The sequence below is a fragment of the Mytilus galloprovincialis genome, chromosome 4 (genome assembly GCF_965363235.1).
Source record: "Mytilus galloprovincialis chromosome 4, xbMytGall1.hap1.1, whole genome shotgun sequence".
In the NCBI taxonomy this organism is placed as follows: domain Eukaryota; kingdom Metazoa; phylum Mollusca; class Bivalvia; order Mytilida; family Mytilidae; genus Mytilus; species Mytilus galloprovincialis.
In genome coordinates, this window is record NC_134841.1 from 84,915,576 (window position 1) to 84,929,824 (window position 14,249).

Genomic DNA, 14,249 nt, shown 5'->3' on the forward strand with positions numbered 1-14,249 from the left:
TGTATTGTTATATGTATAACCGACTTTAAATAAATCTTTTATGCTTTATGTGAAAAACAAAGAACTCTGGTCAGAGATAGATCATTTGTTATCAAATATAAAAGTAACGTGGGCGCACGTTGCTCGTGATTCTGAAATCGGTCAAACGTCTGGAAATACCGTTCAAGCAAAAAATCATAGTATCGTGAATGTGTGTAACAACATTGAATGGACCGACGATGAAGAGGAAACTATACCGATGAAGTTTACAACCCCGCGTCGAAGTATCTCCACCAATAAATTTCGCAAAAATAATAATAAGGCAAACTCTCCGACTTTCTGTACCATGTCAACACTCAGGAGAATTGAAAGTCTTTTATTGTCAACTTCTGAGGAAGTTTTAAATTTAAATGATGCCCTTAACTGTCATATTGACTCGTCAAACAATCAATTTCAAGAGATGAAAGACAAGTTTGTATCACTAACAAATACGGTTAAAGTTCAAACCAATTCAGCTTTAACCTCCGTCCAAGAAGTTTTTACACAAACACAGGTCATTAAATCGGATATAAATGTAAACAATAAGGCATTTATAGTATGAAATTCAAAACAGTGTAGCTGTGGCCATTGATTGACACATTAAAATTATTCATTGACTGGGACAATTTAGGTGAACGTTTGTATGTAACGACCAATGCTCACTATGTACTTTTAAAGACACTTAAACTATGGGGTCACCAAAGGTTCTCAACACCTAATTAAGTAATTCGAAAAATTAATCAGAAATAACACGATATTTTGATTTATATCAATTATATAAATCAAAACACAAAGGTTATTCCTGATTAATTTTTCGAATTATTTTATAATTAAAGGCGTTAAGAAACCTTTGGTGACCCCACAGTTTAAATGTCTATCGTAGGTACGTCATGAACAGTGGTTGTTACAGACAAACGTTCACGTAAATAGTCCCAGTCAATGGATGATTTTGATGGGTCAATCAATGGCCACAGCTACACTGTTTTGAATTTCATACTAAATAAATCCAACAGTTTGTGGGACAAATTAAATGCCGTTTCAAATGAGATTAAATCTGTAAATTTAAAATCATCTCACGTCAACGATTTAACAAAAACTGTGACAGAAACACCAAATCGCAAAAGAGAGGAAAGAATTTCAGCTTCAAATAAACCAACACCTGGAACATACAGCAACGCTGTAAGAAGTGGTTTACCAAGCAGCTCTAATAAGCCAGTTTCTTTAAATAGAACAAATCTAGGTAACAAGCATAATGCTCAAAGTCCTACTTATGTGGAAAAACAAAGGTCACCAATAAATACAAAATACACGGACCGTGAAGTCAACTCTACTTATCCACATTTTCATCGGTCTTTTGACAAGAAAAACTTATTTCTTATTGGGAGTTCAACTCTTAAAAAGATGTCTCCTAGGAAAATGTCAACTCAACAAATCAATACCAAAATAAAGACTATCCGGGGAGGACGGATCAGAGACATTGAAGATTGCCTAATTCAGTACATATCAGAAGGCAGACTTGATTGTGTTGATGTTATTGTTATTCATGTGGGCACTAACAATGTATCAGATGGAGACTCTGTTCATGCTATTATGGACAGTCAGGCAAAGCTTACCAAGAACTAAGCTGGTAATTTCCTCAATTCTACCAAGGCCAACCAATTCTCAAGCTAATCGTACAATTTACAATGTCAATAATCATCTGTTCTCTCTAAAGGAACAACATGTGGAAATTTTGGACAATACTTTAGACTTTCTATATGGAGACCAGCCCAATCTTACTTTATTTGCAGACCATGTTCACACAAATGTTGCTGGTGCCAAAGTTTTAAGCCACAACATTATCTCCTGCGTCAACAATTTGTTTCAATTCTCAAATTGTACATCAGAAACTGAATCAAATTTTCAATCGGTTAGGTCAACAGGGAGGAGATTTATACCATTCAACAACACAACAACTCAAGAACAAAGTGTGTCCAGTCAAACGTACTGGAGGTAAATTTAACCAATAACTTTTCTACTACCAGAACATGTAATTCTATTTTTAGGAAATATTGTCAGTATTGTTATTTTGTATTTATGTACTGCAACACATATTCTATCATCTAATTCCAAATCATCTCCATTTACAAACCCTTTTATATTTCCACACAAGTCACTTAATATATGTCACTTAAACATAAATCATATATTGCCAAAGTTTTCTGAAATTAAATATTTGCTATCAAAATCTAACACAGATGTGCTGTGTTTAAGTGAAACATTTTTGTCAGATTCTGTCCAAAACAAAGAAATAGATATTAAGGGTTATGATACAAACAGAAAAGACAGAATTGGAAAATCTGGCGGTGGGTTTTTAATTCATATTTCTAACATGTTAACCACAATAAGACGATATAATTTGGAAAATGATGATTTAGAATCAATGTGGATCGAAATTATTTTTGTTCATCAAAAACCTATATTAATTGGTAACATTTATAGACCACCAAAAAGTAATGCAGAGTGGGTTACAAAATTTGAATTAATGTTAACAAATGTCGATATTGAAGATAAGGAAATGATTATTTTGGGTGACTTTAATATTAATTTGTCGTCGAGAAAGATTCCAGCTAAATAGTCACATTTAAAAAACATTTTTAACTTGTCTCAAATAGTCTCAGTTCCTACTCGAGTCACACAAACATCTTCCTCTTTGGTAGACCATATTTATAGCAATGAACCACATAATATTCATTTTATATCGGTTCCGAAGTATTCTATCAGTGACCATTATCCAGTATGCATTTCTCACAAAAGAGGGTTAAAATCGAAAAAGAAAATTCATGAATATATTACGTTCAGATCTTCTAAACATTTTAATGAAAATGATTTTGTCAATCACATATCACAGTATTCATTTAATTGTGTATTAGAAATTGATGACCCCGAAGAAGCACTGTTGTCTTTTTTGAATATTTTTACTAAAGTATTAAATCATCATGCTCCACTCATTAAAAAGAGAGTAAAACGTTTGTATCAAAATGAGTGGATGAATGATGAAATTCTAGATAGCATGAGAAAACGTGATTTTTATCATAAGAAAAAAGATATGTATAGTTATAGACTTTGGAGAAATAAAGTCAAATATCTCATCGAAAACTCTAATTAAAATTATTATACCAATATCATAGAACAAAAAAAGAGCAACAGCAGTAAATTATGGAAGCACCTACATACTGTCAGCGGTACCGACGATCATACCAGTATAAAAATCATAAGTGATTGTAACAAAAAGGAAATTTTAGAACCAAAAGGCATTGCTGATGTTTTTAATGCTTATTTCACAAATATCACAGATAATCTTAATATAGATCAAAACATCAACAATTCTAGTAGTTGTTTTAACAAACTTGGTGATTTTATAACGGGTCATGTACCAGATGACGTGTATTTTTCTATACCACTTAGGAGTTATGATTTTGTGTGTTTACAACTAAAAGCACTAGATGAATCAAAAGCAACAGGCCTTATTACCATAAGTGCAAAATTTTTAAAGATGTCTTCTCATGCTATTTCACTACCACTTTGTCATATTTTTAATTTGAGTATCAAAAAAATGTATTTTTCCATCCTCATTTAAACTGACAAAAGTCATACCAGTTTATAAGAACAAAGGCTCAAAACAGGATGTTTTTAATTATAATAGACCAATTGCAATTTTACCACTCATTTCTAAAATCCTTGAAAAACATGTGAAAACACACTTAGTAAAATATCTCAATAAATACAAGTTATTGTATAGAATGCAGTCAGGCTTTCGTGCAAACCATTCTTGTCAAACTGCTTTAACAGCTTTAATAGATAAATGGCTTAAAGCCATGAGCCATTGATGATGGCGATCTTGTTGGAGCAGTATTTCTAGATCTAGCAAAAGCCTTTGATCTTCTCAATCATGAACTGCTTATTCAAAAATTAAACAACTACAAATTAGCTTATACTTCATTACGTTGGTTTACATCATATTTGGCTGACAGATATCAGAAAGTATCTATTTCAAATACATTATCAGACGTACAAAAACAAAAAACGGGTGTACCTCAAGGATCCGTATGAGGACCGGTGTTGTTTTTGATTTTTATTAATGATCTTCCTTTGTCTAATCCTAATCATAACACCGATTTATTTGCTGATGATAGCACCATATCAGTCATTGGACAAAACAAAAGTTGCATCAGTCAAAAACTTAATACGGTTTTACAAGATATTTTTCGCTGGTGTGATGACAATAAAATGGCTGTAAATGTATCTAAAACGAAAGCTATATGCATTGGATCTAAACAAAAGCTTTCCGTTACATCAAATGAAAACATTAATCTTGCTTTAAATGGACAACAAATTATAGAAAGTACATGTGAAAAAGTTCTAGGTGTTTTTATTGATGCATCTCTATCTTGGTCTTCTCATATCGATTATATAATCAAAAAAGTTAACTCTTCTTTAGCTTTACTAAAAAGGATAAAGAATTATTTAAATCATAAAGCTAGACAAATGTACTATAACGCTTACGTTTTACCTCACTTAGATTATTGTTGTTCAATATGGGGAAACTGTAATAACTTTCTATTAGATAGTTTACTAAAACTGCAAAAAAGGGCAGCAAGAATAATTTTAGACGAACATGATTTAAACACCAAACCTTCAAGAGAATTATTTCACGAATGTAACATTGTGCCAATCACACAAAGAATACTTTATCACAAATCATTACTAATGTATAAGGCAAAACATGGCTTAGCTCCAGAATATATGTCCAGTCTTATTGTATCAGCTTCTGAAAACCAAAAATATAATACGAGATTTTCATCCTCAGATAATTTTATTATTCCAAAACCAAATACAGAGTTGTATAAGTCTAGTTTCTCGTACAATGGACCAAAAGTGTGGAATGCTGTTCCTAATTCAATAAAAAAAAATCAAATACAGTATCCGAATTTAAACATAAATACAAATTTATGTACTTTTAACATTACCATCATATTTTTACTGTAATGCCATATCATAATTGTTTATTGTATTTTGAATTGTACATAATCTTTATTTACCATTATTATTGATGCATTGTTTATTTGTAATGTAATTATTATTGTATTAAGAGAGCCTTATTGAAAATTGGTGTAATCCAAAATGAGTTTAAAGTATAAGTATGTAGATGTCATCCCATTAAAACATTATGAAACAGAAAAAGCTTAATATGCGTTATTTCGTCTTTACTCTAATGTTTCTAATTCTAAGTCAGAGTCTCAATCAGTAACAACCCAAACCAGACGAGTCATTATTCATCTCAATAAATTTTAAGCTCACGACTTATTTCTTCAAAGACGGACAGAATATGCATAAGCATTATACATATGTGGTAAGTTGCTGCATTTTGTACTCTATTGTCCGCTAAAGAAATTGACTCCTGAAAGCAACTAAAAGCCTGTTGATATTTTCCATTCAAATAATAACAGTTCCCAAGAAGATTAAGAGCACGATACCTTTGATATCCGCCCTTAATGCTTTCAATAGTTGACTGTAATTGTTCTAATGTATTTTCTAATTCCTTTCTATTTCCGATTTTATAGTATCCAAAACAAAGTAAAAATTGTGCGTAAACACATGGATGAAATAAAATGGTATCCTTATATTTTTTGTCTTGGTTTAATTGTGTAACATAGCATTCGTATCCAACAGGTATTGGAACACAGTGTATATCATTTGGAGAAAATACAACATCAAAAGTATGGGGCATCTCTTTTTTCATCTTTTTTTTTAGATTTTGTCGTTGTTCCGGAATTCCTTCTATTGTCAGCTGTATACATCTTTTCTCAGAACAACGTCCAACATACATTAAGACGTTGTCGACTTTCAGGATTTCCAGAACCTGTTTGTTTGCAATGGCAACATGACCTTCGTTTAGGTGAACCGAGGCAATATAAAGCATTCCGGACATATGATCAATGGGACATCCACGTCCAATACTATGAATAGCTGCCTCTACCGTGAAACAACTTTCATCGATACACTCCCGATATCTATCGTAATTTATTGGACTTTTGACATATCTATAATAAAGCATTCCAACTCTGATACTATAAAAATACCATGCCGGTATGAACATCTTCTCCTCTGATGTAATTCCTTGAAATGACAGTTTTTTATCCAATGTAAAGAAATCCTTTACTATCAGTCCTGCTATTTCCTTTTCGTCGTATTGAAAACTACTTAAACATATATCAAATTCAAACACGTGCAAATGAATATCTTGATACATTTCTTCAATTGCAAAATACAATTCATTCAGACGAGGGAGAAGTTTACATCGTTGCAAAAAAACTGTTGTATCTTTTTCACTGGTTTCCCATATGTCTGCAAGATCTTTTATATCATTCAAACATTCAAGCACACTGTTTTCTATATTTTTCATTATTTCTCTTATTGTATCTAGAGCAAATTTTTTGTCTTCTTCAATTTTTAATTTATTTGCAAACAAGTTTCTTTTTCTATGAAAATAATGTTCTAACGCCTCATTCTCTATGCACCATAAAAGTCTTTCAAAGCAGATGGTCATACACTGCAAAAGATTTTCTTGTTTCCATAAAGATATGCCTTGTTCTTCTAATAGCCAAAACAAGTTAGTTTTTAGTTGATAAGAACTCAGCTCATCAGAGATAGTCGGCTCAATGTATTTTTTCAACATTTTTTTCATTAAAATATAACAATGGAGTTGTGTGTCATTGAAGCTCCACACCAATTCTCTTTCTTGCAGGAGAAAAGATATTCGCCACTCCCGAGAAAAATTAGAAGAAATTCTATCTCCCACGGGAACCGCGTGACAACTTTGCGTTTTAATTGTATCTATCATTTCAGTTTTCGGCCAATCATGAAGGCGTTTTCTTCTGAACCACTCTTTGGCCTCATGAGGCCACTCTTCACATTGGAGGCCATAAACATGGTCCTTCTCCTCTTTAAGCTTTCCTATATATCTTCCTAACGAAGAATGTACCTCGAACATTGTGCATGGGCCATGTCGTACATTCGGAGGCACACAAAAACCAAGACGTTTCGGTAAGTTGACAAAAAATTTTACAAACTTGTCGCTGGAAAGAAATATACCATCGTTTTGTTCCTCAAGTAAATTTTTAATACTGCCCTGACACGCTTGTAAAAAAACGCATTCTTCATCTGCCAAGTGGTTTACTTTAAGTCTGCAATATCCAGGTTGGCTAACATTCGCATTCAATTCAAAAACATGGCCATGAACAAGTGTTGTTTTTTCTTTCGACATACAAACAGTTATATCAGGTACTACCGTCATTTGATCAAAGTCACTCTCTTTCGTTTCAGTGCCTTCTGCCCGACTACCAGCATATATTGTATCAATCCTGTGTTTGTTCATAAACTCAATGACTTGTGTCGAAGACTTCGAAAGGCGTGTTAACTTCTCACTAATGCCATTAATGCCATCAATGCACAATGCTTTGCTTACAAGTTTTGATATTTCTTTCGAGTCGTCGTTTGACATGGCTACATCTGAAATATAAGGCAAAATGAAATAATAAACACTATGGTCAATACGTAAATTTCATTGCTTTCGAAGCGCTTTCCGGGATTTTCATTCTCATCAGCAACGATCAGATTCAAAAATTTGTATAATGTTTGAGTATTACCAAAATTTAAGATTAATAAAAAGTATATTAAAAGCTTGCTTCATTAGAGGTATAAGTTTGTACTTCATCAACAAATGTTTAAGAATGGAGGGTATGATTGACATCATGTTTTTTTTTTAATTCGATACAAGCAACTAGTATAGGTAATCATACGGTCTTCAATGCACTTCAAAAGCTCGTTTTTGTCATAACAAGGTATAGAGAAAAAAAGGAGATACATGTACCATAAATACCGAACTCCGGGGGAAATCCAAAAATAGGGGAAAGTCCATAAACAACTGGCAAAACCAAATGCTCGAACACATAAATTAACAGAATGACTGGAAAACAACCGTCATATTCATGGTTTGGTGGGTTAATTCTGGCTTCATAGCTAGCTAAACCTCAAACTTGTATGACAGTTGCATTAAATTCAAACAAATTAAGTGTGAGCAACAAAAAAAAGACAGAATAAGTAAATGTGACAATGATTGGGATATATTATCACAGTGATGAATGTGAAATATTTCAAACTAGAAACACTGATCTATAAACATAACTATGAACCATTGTTTTTATTTAATAAAGCAAAAAGCGGCCATCACTAAATTACAGGCTCCATTACATATGATATATATAGATTAACATGCCATTTTTCATATCAGACCCCTTAGCAGCCCTAGGTAGGTCATGATATCAGCCCTAAAGCCGACAGTTTTTGGGGGGCGCTGTGATTGGTTGTAAGGGTACAATAAAAAAAAAATATTTATCCATGAATAACCGGTCTGTTTATTTACAATATAATTTTTGAAACCTTTTGATATATTTTCTAGAGAATTATTCGAAAAGACTTCCAAATTTTAATAAATTTGGTGTAAAATTACGGTGGGCATGGATAACATAAACAAGCTCTGTTTGAAGTTGGTCATGATACTATTTGGCTTCAATTTTTAAAACAGAATACTAGATTACTAACACCACACATAACTGTTTTATCCAGGTTATTATTAAAAAAAGTGGTAAATTTAGAAAATGTTAGTATTGTCGCATTTGGTAGAATAAATAGTACCGTTTTCCCTTATATTTTCTATTCGTATGTAAAAGTAAAGATAATTAATCACCCAATTCATTTGTATGATTTTAGTTTAAAGCAACCATGTGCACAATATTTAGAATGAAATTCAAAACAGTGTGGCTGTGGCCATTGATTGACACATTAAATTCATCCATTGACTGGGACAATTTAGGTGAACGTTTGTATGTAACGACCACTGCTCACTATGTACTTTTTAAAGACACTTAAACTATGGGGTCACCAACGGTTCTCACCACCTTAATAAAGTAATTCGAAAAACTAATCAGAAATAACACGATGTTTTGATTTATATCAATTATATAAATCAAAACATAAAGGTTATTCCTGATTAATTTTTTGAATTATTTTATAATTAAAGGCGTTAAGAAACCTTTGGTGACCTCACAGTTTAAATGTCTATTGTAGGTACGTCGTGAACAGTGGTCGTTACAGACAAACGTTCATGTAAATTGTCCCAGTCAATGGATGAATTTAATGTGTCAATCAATGGCCACAGCCACACTGTTTTGAATTTCATTCTATTTGTTTTATACAGTTTGATTTTGAAGAAATGCCGATAAAGGTAGCTGAACTATTACTTATACTATTCTATATTAATATTCTTGTAATTATTATCATAAAATGCATCAAATAACATAATTAGAAACCTAATCATGATTTATATCCAAATTCAAACAAAATTACCTGTGACATTACTTTTTGTGGCGTTAATCCATTCGTGTTACAGACACACACTTCGTAATTCTATTAAGCTGTTTTTATGTACTGTCCTAAATTAGTTTAGTTACTCGTTGTTACTTTGTGGTTAACATGTCGAAATGTACTATTATATTTATATTTAATATGTATTTCTCTGACTTTGGTGTTTTTTGCATTTATTTGTACTTTGTTCCCGTCATGTAGTGATGTCATTTTAGTGGTATATTTAACATTGCCATTTAGCGCGGAGGTTTGGCTAGCCATAAAACCAGGTTCTATTTTCTAGAAAATTTGATTTCCAAGAGACATATCTCTTTAAGTATCGGACTCGAGTCGGATTCATAATGTATTGTAAAACCTGTACCTCATGATAATTTCTTTTCATTCGCTTTCACAACAAAACACAAGCTAGCTGCGTTGTTCATCCCCGGAATATCAAATGTTCGCCCCCTTCACTAGTATATGTTATCTAGTGAATGAATAGTTTCATCGAAAATTGTATCAAAATAAAATAAAATTAAGCATTATGTTTCTATTTCAATACTTACCAAAGTTTTCGAAATTCACAGTATAATTCCAGCTTTTAAAAACTGTTGTGTAAGAAGCTATTTCGTATAAAACAAAATGGCAAAACACGTCTGTTTGGTTTCTTTTATAGTTTTCGTGGAAGTCACATGAATGGAAGTTTAATATGACAATGCATAACAAGAAATTTCATGCTCGAAAGGGCAGCTGTTTTGATATCAGCTACCAAAAAATACCTGATAAAATCTGATCTGTCTGAACTATTTTAAGATTTAAATGGTGTAAAATACGAATGATCACAATTATGACATCCGAGTGTAGATATATCTAAGTATAGAATGAACCACTAAAGGTTAATATTTGTTTATTGTTAAAATAGAAATTATAGTTAAATAGTTTTTTGATTAGCAGCAAATCTTTGTAAACTTAAATCGAACCAGGAAACGCTGTCGTGAAATAAGAGGTAACACATAGTATGAAATTCAAAACAGTGTAGCTGTGGCCATTGATTGACCCATCAAAATCATCCATTGACTGGGACAATTTACGTGAACGTTTGTCTGTAACAACCACTGTTCATGACGTACCTACGATAGACATTTAAACTGTGGGGTCACCAAAGGTTTCTTAACGCCTTTAATTATAAAATAATTCGAAAAATTAATCAGGAATAACCTTTGTGTTTTGATTTATATAATTGATATAAATCAAAATATCGTGTTATTTCTGATTAATTTTTCGAATTACTTAATTAGGTGTTGAGAACCTTTGGTGACCCCATAGTTTAAGTGTCTTTAAAAGTACATAGTGAGCATTGGTCGTTACATACAAACGTTCACCTAAATTGTCCCAGTCAATGAATGATTTTAATGTGTCAATCAATGGCCACAGCTACACTGTTTTGAATTTCATACTATGCTCTGTTGGAATGTTGCTACAAAGTTGAAACCTGAAATCATTTTCTTTGTCTGAAGGTTAATCTAAACTATCATTACTGAAAGCGATATTGGACTGTTGGGTGAAAAGTACTAAGGCAGCAACCATTTGATTTTCTGGGGGGGGGGGGGGGGTATGGTTTTTCTTTCTGGACAATTTTTTTTTTCGCCTTTGGCGAAAAACAATCTATTTTTTTCGCGACAAGTCGAAAACAATTTTTTTCTTTCAATTTAAGCATTACATATAGTGGCAGCTGAGGGTGAAACAAACAATTTTTTTTTCTCAGAATCAAAAACAAATTATTTTTTTCTCCAAAAACTAAAAACAAACTTTTTTTTTCCAAAAAAAACCATAGACCCCCCCCCCCCCTCCCAGAAAATCAAACGGTTGCTGCCTAATGCAGGTAATATTTATGTGAATTAGCATCTTAAATAAAATTGAGAATGGAAATGGGGAATGTGCCAAATAGACAACAACCCGACCATAGAAAAAAACAACAGCAGAAGGTCACCAACATGTCTTCAATGTAGCGAGAAATTCCTGCACCCGGAGGCGTCCTTCAACTGGCCCCTAAACAAATATATACTAGTTCAGTGATAATGAACGCCATACTAATTTCCAAATTGTACACAAGAAACTAAAATTAAAATAATACAAGACTAACAAAGGCCAGAGACTCCCGACTTGGGACAGGCGCAAAAATGCGGCGGGGTTAAACATGTTTGTGAGATCTCAACCCTCCCCCTATAGCTCTAGCCAATGTAGAAAAGTAAACGCATAACAATACGCACATTAAAATTCAGTTCAAGAGAAGTCCGAGTCTGATGTCAGAAGATGTAACCAAAGAAAATAAACAAAATGACAATAATACATAAATAACAACAGACTACTAGCAGTTAACTGACATGCCAGCTCCAGACTTCAATTAAACTGACTGAAAGATTATGATTTTATCATATGAATATCGAGGACAATCCTTCCCGTTAGAGGTCAAGTATCATACCATCATAACATATACGAGAAGAACATAACCCGTGTCATGCCAACAACTGGTTTTTGAATAAACGTGTTTAGTTCCGATGCAAAGACCCTATAAGTGAATCAATATTAACGCCAAAATATGCAATCTTTAATGACCTGACAACAGTATCGTAACTATATCCCTTCTTAATAAGTCTATTCAAAGGTTTTGTTAGTTTTTGAGGTGAATACTGACACCTTTGTGCTTTATAAAGAATATTTCCATAAAATATTGGATGTGAAATACCTGAACGTATAAGAAGTCTGCATGTTGAGCTATATTTACGAATGCTGTCCTTATACCTTATTATAAAACTTGTTTCTGATATTTTCGAAAAACACGGTCAAAACATCCATATATAAAAGTGTTGACAATTGAATGAGCGATAAACAGTCTATTCGGACCGGAAAATGTATAAATCCAATTCAATGACAAACATGCATGGTCAATGTTGATGTGAATTTGTTGCTGTCAAAGAAACCAGTAGATTACGAATGACGCGATCTATCAAAAAAGTAGACTATCACAATAGCTTTCGTATTTCACGGCCGAAACTCGGCTAACCGAGAGATTGGTCGGTTAATCTATATTGAGTATGCGGCTATATCGGCGGTTGGTCTGTTAATCGGGTTGGCTAAAGTCTGTTAATCAGGTGTTATCGAGAAAATCATTGAAAGTTCAATAAATTTCTTTTCGTTATAAGGCTTAACGAATACCGTTATGAGTAGTAATTTGCACGGGTAAATTCACCCGTGCATATCTAAGCGGGAATTAAATCATTCGACGGTTTGCATTCAATCAGTCTACACGTTTAATTCAATTGCTGTGAAGGTCTGTTTGACTTTTATTTTGTTTTTGTTTAAAAAACACTTGTTGTTCTATAGGTACTGTCTTTCACACGTATATTAAGATTATTCTTATAGAATTGTACAATTCAATAGATGCACATGTATACTGTCCAAAGTTACAGTACTGACTCATTTACATGTAGTTGTGAATTGTTTCTAATTTTTGTAATCATATTTTGTAGATTGTTCAGGCTGTTGATCATACTCCAGGGAAGAGAATGTGATAAGGACCGTTTTTGGCGTAACACCTGCCATTCTAATTTATTTTCCACATGTTATTATGTTCCGAATGTATTAATAAAAGACTGGATGCTGCAAACCTACATCCCATAGTATATTTGTGTTTTGTGTTATTAAGCCTTGTATAGAAAAGAAATGCTTTATGTTCGGTTGAACCTGTGAAAAAGAACATAAGCATGTTTCATTGTATAACTTTTGTAAATAAAAAAATGCAAAGAAAGTCAAAATTAAAATGCTCTTTCTATGCCGATACTATGGCACCGTATTATCATTTTTGTTTACACAGGAACATCTCATTCTTAAATTTTTCAAGGGGAAAATATAAAGGTAGCAAAATTATTGTCGTGACTAAATAACTCTTAACTGACACAATTTCAATTGTCCAACCCATTAACAGACTTTATTCCCATAATTTTCACTAAAACGTGGTATTGTTCACGTTATTTTACAATTAAAAAATATTAACTAATGTAAATTTATTTTTTAGAACCACAGTACTATTTTTTCATAGAAATTGATCCAATATCCACCCATTTAGACATAATTTCATAGAAATTGATCCAATATCCACCCATTTAGGTGCGAATCATATCTCTGGCCTAATTTCATAGAAATTGATCCAATATCCACCCATTTAGGTGCGAATCATATCTCTGGCCTTACATTGATACTGTGCTATGTACGCAATGTTTCGGGTTATTTCGGAAATGTTTTTATTCCAGGGAAACCTTCATCAGAGACCACCCCTATTGTTTTTGTTTTGATTTGTTTTGATTTGTTTATTTTTGATTTTTGATTTATTTCTTTTTTATTACTATTTTACTTTAATTTATTTATTTTTTTTTTAATTCTAAATATTTTAAACCGTTTCTGAATTGTGTTTTTAATAATTCCACTTTTTGATTTGTTTTTTGTTTTTCTTAACTTTTTCAACCAATGTTGAATTAATTAATTAAGCGTTTCAGAGTACGAATTTGTCCTCAGAAGAATATCATTTTACATGTGTTGTTTACATGATGGTCATTAATTAGTTCCGCACAGTTAAATGTTTAGTAGGAACTGTGAGGTTTAGATAAATTATTTTATAGTTCGTTTAACTAATTCACCAATGTTTCTGTTTCTTTTGAAACCTATTGATAGGTTTTTATGGAATTTAGCACCTATTGTAGAATCCGTTTTAATAAGATGCCAGTATTTCC

At 32.4% G+C, this 14,249-nt stretch overlaps 1 long non-coding RNA gene across 1 annotated transcript; it reads right to left on the reverse strand.

Moving 5' to 3' along the window:
• Positions 1-5,192: 5,192 nt before the first annotated feature.
• On the reverse strand, positions 5,193-10,161 carry LOC143073207 (uncharacterized). The gene is made up of 2 exons (XR_012977430.1): positions 10,029-10,161; positions 5,193-7,569 (listed from the first exon to the last, which is right to left on the reverse strand). It is a non-coding gene; the product is annotated as an uncharacterized LOC143073207 (long non-coding RNA).
• Between the last annotated feature and the right edge of the window lie 4,088 nt (positions 10,162-14,249).